At 36.4% G+C, this 6808-nt stretch overlaps 1 pseudogene; it reads left to right on the top strand.

Moving 5' to 3' along the window:
• The first annotated feature begins 3744 nt into the window (after positions 1-3744).
• On the top strand, positions 3745-6516 carry LOC120085981 (receptor-like protein kinase FERONIA pseudogene; annotated as a pseudogene).
• Positions 6517-6808: the final 292 nt, after the last annotated feature.

Raw genomic sequence — 6808 nt, 5'->3', positions numbered from 1 at the left:
ACCCGCCCCTTCTTCTTCATCACCAAGACCTTTTGTCTTTCTTCTTCCTCACCGATAACTTTAAATGATTTTGCTCCATTTTGCTTTCTGCCTTCCAAAATCTTGCTGATTTTTCTCACCGAGTCCTCGATTTTCCTCACCGAAATCTTCCAAAAATCTGATTTTGCTCCATTTTCCTCACCGAGTCCTCCATTTGTTCGTCCGTCCAAAATTGTCCGAACGCTTCTGTGGTAAAATTCTTTCTCGAGTTTTTTTTCAATATATTTTAATTTAAAATATATGTATGTTTGGGCTGATCTTATATTTCTGTGGTAAATTTTAGATCTGTATGTTTTTCAATATATTTTATGTATCTTTTTCAATAAAATTATTTCTCTAGTTCTGTGGTAAATCTTAGATTTTATATTTTTTTTATTTGTTTGGGTGATTTAAACTTAAAAATATATGCATGTTAAACTTAGAAATATATGAATTTGTTGCGCTGATCTTATATGTATTTGTTGGGCTGATCTTATATGTATATGTTTGTAGATCTTAAATCTTAGATTTTATATTTTTTTATTTGTTTGGACTGATTTAAACTTAGAAATATATGTATGTTAAACTTAGAAATATATAAATTTGTTGGGCTAATATTATATGTATTTGTTGGGCTGATCTTATATGTATATGTTCGTAGATCTTAAATCTTAGATCTTATATTTTTTTATTTGTTTGGGCTGATTTAAATATATAGTTTATAAATCTTAGATTTCATGTTTGTTTTCAGAATTGACACAGGATCATTCACAACTTAATTCAAATTTTATGAGTATTGAAATTCAAAATTTGGTTAGAGCGGATCCTAGAGTACCTGTGGCCCTACTCCAAGAAGCCATTAAAAAACAATATGGCTATAATGTCAATTATAGACAGGTGTGGCAAGCCAAGATAAAAGCATTGATTGCTGTGTTTGGCGATTGGGAGAAATCATATTCGGAGCTTCCGTATTGGCTGAGTGCTCTTGCTTATTACAATCTAGGAACACGAATAGATTGGTTTTTCCTTTTGGTCTTTTGGTCCTGCAAGAGAAGGGTTAAACCGTTGTGGGCCATTAATCCAGATTAATGGAACTCATCTCTGGAAATTATTGACAGCCTTATCTATTGATGCAAATGGATATATATTTTCCCTTGCTTTTGCTATCGTCGAAGGTGAGAATCCGTCCAGTTGGTCATGGTTTTTGTGGGTATTACGTGAATATGTTGCCCAAAGAGAGGGTATTTGCTTGAATTCTAATAGACATAAGGGCATTCTTGCTGCAATTAATAATGAAAAAATTGGTTGGAGTGAACCCAGAGCGTACCATTGATATTGTCTTCGCCATGATATAAATCAAAGCAAGTAAAAAATTTGGTGTTTAAGGTCGGATATCAACACCAAAGACGTAAGTTCATTCAGTGCATGAAAGAATTGAAACAATTGCGCCCTGAATGTCTTGAATTTTTTCAGACATTAACTTGGAAAAATGGACACAGTCACACGACGGTGGGTACCACTATGGGTTGACGACAAGCAATGCAGCTGAATGTATGAACGGTATTTTCAAAGGTGCTAGAATCTTACCAATTACTTCTTTGGTTAGGCTAACATTCTATCGCACAATACTATGAACGTCGGAGATAAGAAATCAGTGAAGCACTCGATCGTGGGGACATATATACAGAATATGCCCTAAAGAAACTGAAGAGATGGAAAAAACAAGCATCGGCACATAAGGTGACATCCATTGACAGGGAAAGTCAAACTTTCGAAGTACAAACTGGCATAAGTATGATTTCTCCCTATAAAGGACAACACACCCAAGTTTTGAGCTTGAAAGAAGGGACATGTTCTTGCAATAAGTGACAATCATTCAAGATTTCATGCTTTCATATAATTGCAGTTTGTAATTACATGCGTATGACATACCTACCACTTATTGATGAATGCTACAAATTGTCCAATTTCAAGCATTGTTATGAAGGTCGCTTCCATCCAATTCAATACCCAGATTATTGGCCAGAATTATCATTTACAGAAGTTTGTCCAAATGCAGACTTACTAAGAGAACAAGGTCGGCCAAAAAGTACGCGCATTCATAATGAAATGGATTTGAGAGAAGCAAGCCAAAAAGTGTGATGTACAATTTGCAAAAGAGAATGACATAACAGACGCACTTGTCCACAACGTACACTGGGTGCTTCGTCGTCTTCGGGTCATTAGGTGTATTTTTTTTTACTTATATATTTTATATACTTGTACTCGTGGGGTGGTGCATGTCTTGCATGGTTGTATAGAGAACTTTATCGGGCTTTCAATGCACAAGCGTTGGAAATAGCGGGGCCACTAATACTATTACAAGTATGATTTCCAATTATAGCACCACAAGTCCAACCACAGGCCTTAGATCATCGTCCACTTAGTGCCAGATATTATTTTATTTACATATTTATTTCATTACCATTTTATGTAAGAATATAAATTAATTGTATTTTTATAATTTTAGATGGAGTGATGTATTAGCTGCCTCTGAACAGTCAACAAATATATTGTTTGTGTACAAAAAAATATTCAACATGCTGATGCACAATCAGATAGTAAATGTGTATATAAATGAATATTTAAAACATTTTATATGTATACTTATTATTTTATTTTTCAGGTTATTTGGATGCCATACACACAGATTTAGTCATCCTTACCTGATTATTGTCGTGATGGTGAAGACATCTAGTTGACCGTTAGCCCTCTTATATGTTTTCATATAGTAAAGTGGCATCATTCAGATTGTGTGTTGAGACAGTTCGGTCTGCGACAAACGATACCTTCGTTGTCCTATACACTCCTAGCACTACACCAAATCGATTTGAGAGGTAAGCACGACCAAGATTGGCGTCGAATCCATGCAGAGGATTTATCCTACTAGCATGGACGACATGATCGTTGTGCACATGGAGAATTAACAAATGAGCCAGCTGTATCAGACGACTACTTTCCCTAGTATAATTCGATCACAAGGCGATTTATCACACCTAACGACGCTTACTATTACTGCATGGTAAGAGATTTAAAATCAAACATTTTCCATATATATGATATGAATATTGTTTAATATTTTTTTATTACAATTTTTCTATTATTTTTGAGAACTTGCCTTTTGATCAAAATACTCTTAAAAATGGACGAAAAAAAAAAAAAACCAATAAATAGAAGTAGGGTTTATATATCATTATAAAAATTTGCCACATGACAAATTATGTGTAGGTTTTTATTCGTGTACGACACAAAGATATGTGCACTTTTTTTTTTAAAAAAATTATGTATATATATTTTAAAAAAAGTCAAGAGAATTTATCCAAAAATGAAATATGATGGAATAAAATGTATATATAACCACGAGGTGTATGGTTTGAATGCCCTACATCCAATTGTAGTCGAACAAAAATAGTCGGGGCGAATTGTGCGAATTGAGCGTAGCCTATTTCTATGTTTTTCTTTTGGAAGAAATGGACTGCAAAAGAGAGGGTGACTTTTGAAAGTTAAGACTCATTCATCACAAACAATTCAACGCATGCACTCTCTTACGCTAATAAAACAAATTGGTCTCCATGATAATGACTTCCAACCATAAATTATAATAGTTGTTGTCTGTTGACTATTTTACCATTATTATTTCTTAAACCTTGCATGATAAAAGAAATATGTAGGTTATTTCTGGAATTACAAGAAATTTGTGCTCTAATGGCGAAAAAGTGCATAATCAATTTTTCTTTGCCAACTATACTATTTACTTTCTTATATCTCCGTTATCTCTCCCTCTCTGTTTCCGGCGACTCGCCGGCGCCCTACAATCCCACCGATTACATACTTCTTAACTGTGGTTCCTCTGAAAACTTATCTTCATTGGGGGACGAACGCACGTGGGTCAGCGACGTTCAATCCAAATTCTTCCCTTCCGATTACAATCACAATGGCGCATCAGTCATTTCACGAGCCGAGACGCAATCCTCTTCGGTCAGCGACGTCCCTTACTCAACAGCACGCCTCTCCCGCTCCGAATTCACCTACTCTTTTCCGCTGGGTCCTGGCTCGAAATTCGTTCGCCTTTACTTCTACTCTGCTTTCTACTCTGACTTCGACCGTTTCAAAGCTGTTTTCTCTGTCAAAACTTCTCTCTACACCCTCCTTTCTAATTTCAATGCTTCCGCTAATGGCGATGATCCTAATTCCGGCACTATCACTCGCGAGTTCTGTGTTTACGCAGATGGAAATGATGAAATGCTTAACATTACATTCTCTCCGGCGAATCCAGACTCTTATGCTTTTATCAATGGGATTGAAATTGTGTCCATGCCCGACAATCTTTTTTATACACCATTGAAACCCAACTACCAAGGTAGCCGAGGATTGAAGCACATCGGTGAGAGTATCAAGTTCTCACTAATTGATAACTACATGTCTCAAGTGATTTATAGGGAGAATATTGGTGGAAGGGTCATCTTCCCAACAGAAGACACTGGAATGTTTCGGACTTGGACAGAGGAAAGTAATTTGTTGGATGGATATCTATACGATGCTCGACCTGCTAACTTATCTATCCAACTTAATTATAGTAAAATACCGCCATATACAGCGCCGGGAGATGTCTATCGCACTGCTCGAACAATGGGACCAAATGCTACGCTTAACAAGAGCTACAACCTCACATGGGCGTACCCTGTAGATCCTGGGTTCTATTACATACTTCGACTTCATTTCTGTGAGTTTGAGGATGGAGTCGCCGACCCAGGTGACAGAGTGTTCTTGATTCACATCGCAGACATGATGGCCGAGGAGTCCGCGGATGTGATTCAGTGGGCTGGTGGAAGAGGAATTCCATATCGAAAGGATTACATTTTGCTTATGCCTAATAGCGACGAACAGGGGAAGGTAAATCTCTCTGTGAAACTCCAAGCAAATCCAGATGATAGTAAGACTAGATTCACCAATGTCATCTTGAATGCTATTGAAATCTTCAAATTAACCGATTCCCCCATCCCAAGCAATCTTCCTCAATGGCCAATCTCGCAGTCGAAGAGTTCAAAAATTAAAACAATAGCCATTGTAGTGCCCCTTGTGGTTGTCATCTTAGTTTTGGGTTTCTTTGTATTTTGGCGCTGCAAAAAATTTAAAGATCAAAGCTCCGATTCTGATGGAACTTCCCAATTGTCGAGGAACAGAATCAAGACTCGCACCTCAAAACTTCCATCTGAATTATGTCGTTACTTCTCGCTTGCACAGATGAGAGTGGCCACCAACAATTTTGACGACATTTTCATCGTCGGCATCGGCGGTTTCGGCAATGTGTATAAAGGGTATATAGATGATGGAGCCACCCAAGTTGCTATCAAACGGTTGAAGGCAGGATCAAAACAGGGAGCTCAGGAGTTTAGAACAGAGATCGAGATGCTTTCGTAACTCCGTCATCTCCATCTTGTTTCCCTGATCGGGTACTGTAACGAAGACAATGAAATGATTCTAGTTTACGATTACATGTCATATGGAACCCTCCAAAGTCATCTTTATGGCAACAATATTGATGAACGACAACCTCTCTCGTGGAAGCAACGCCTCCAAATCTGTATTGGAGCAGCAAAAGGGTTGCAATACCTACATACGGGTGCCAAGCATACCATCATCCACCGTGATGTTAAAACCACTAATATCTTACTAGATGATAAATGGGTTGTAAGAGTTTCTGATTTTGGATTATCGAAAGTTGGGGCCACCACCATATTCAAAGATTATGTCACCACAATGGTAAAAGGTAGCTTTGGTTATCTGGACCCAGAGTACTATCGACGCCTCCAATTGTCTGAAAAATCAGATGTATATTCGTTTGGGGTAGTTCTGTGTGAAGTATTGTGTGCTCGTCCTCCACTGATATGCACTGCTGACAAAATGCATATTTTATTAGCTGAATGGGTCAAACGAAACGTTCGCGAAAAGACTATTACTCAAATCATTGACCCAAAAATCAAAGATGAAATTAGATTTGAATGCTTTAGAAAATTCATTCAAATTGTGGTGAGTTGCATTGAAGAAGAGGGAGTCAAAAGACCATCAATGAACGATGTGATGCGAGGCCTAGAGTTTGCATCCCAATTACAAGAGAGTTCGAACGATGAAAATGTTGAGCTTAATGGCCTCGACAATGTTGATGATTGGCTCTTTGGAGGAGGGATGTCGAGTAACAATATTCAAATGAGCACAACCAGCAACAACAATTCAAGTTTTGTGTATAATAAAGGAATGTCGGGGATCGTTTTCTCTCAACTTAAGGACTTGGAAGGAAGATAGATTCTTATATTTCAAAATGTTATACATATTGAAACACACATATATGTATATGCCACGATCAGTATCTTTCCCTTCAAGTCATGATATATTAATTTTAACATAAAAAGCCCACATTTCAATTAAATTAAAAATAAATATATCTTTCATTGTTGGTAACTATTTTATTATTTTTAAAAATTAAGTCTATTTCCTATCTCTTACAATGATTTACATCTTTTTAAGTACAATACTCGAATTCATTGCCAAATTCAAAAAACAAGAATAAGTTTTTAAAAGTTACTTTTTTTTTCTTCAAAATTTGGCTTGGTTTTTTAAATCATTGATAAAAAGTAGATAACAAAATAAGAAATTTTAGAGATGGATGTGTCTCTAGGCTTAATTTTGAGAAACAAAAAAAAATAAAAATAAATGGTTATCAAACAAATCCTTATTTATTTATTTTTTAAAT

This window comes from Benincasa hispida, chromosome 1 (genome assembly GCF_027475165.1).
Source record: "Benincasa hispida cultivar pf3 chromosome 1, pf3_genome.v1.1, whole genome shotgun sequence".
In the NCBI taxonomy this organism is placed as follows: domain Eukaryota; kingdom Viridiplantae; phylum Streptophyta; class Magnoliopsida; order Cucurbitales; family Cucurbitaceae; genus Benincasa; species Benincasa hispida.
The sequence above is the reverse complement of the archived record's forward strand: the minus strand, read 5'-3'. Positions and strand labels throughout refer to the sequence as shown.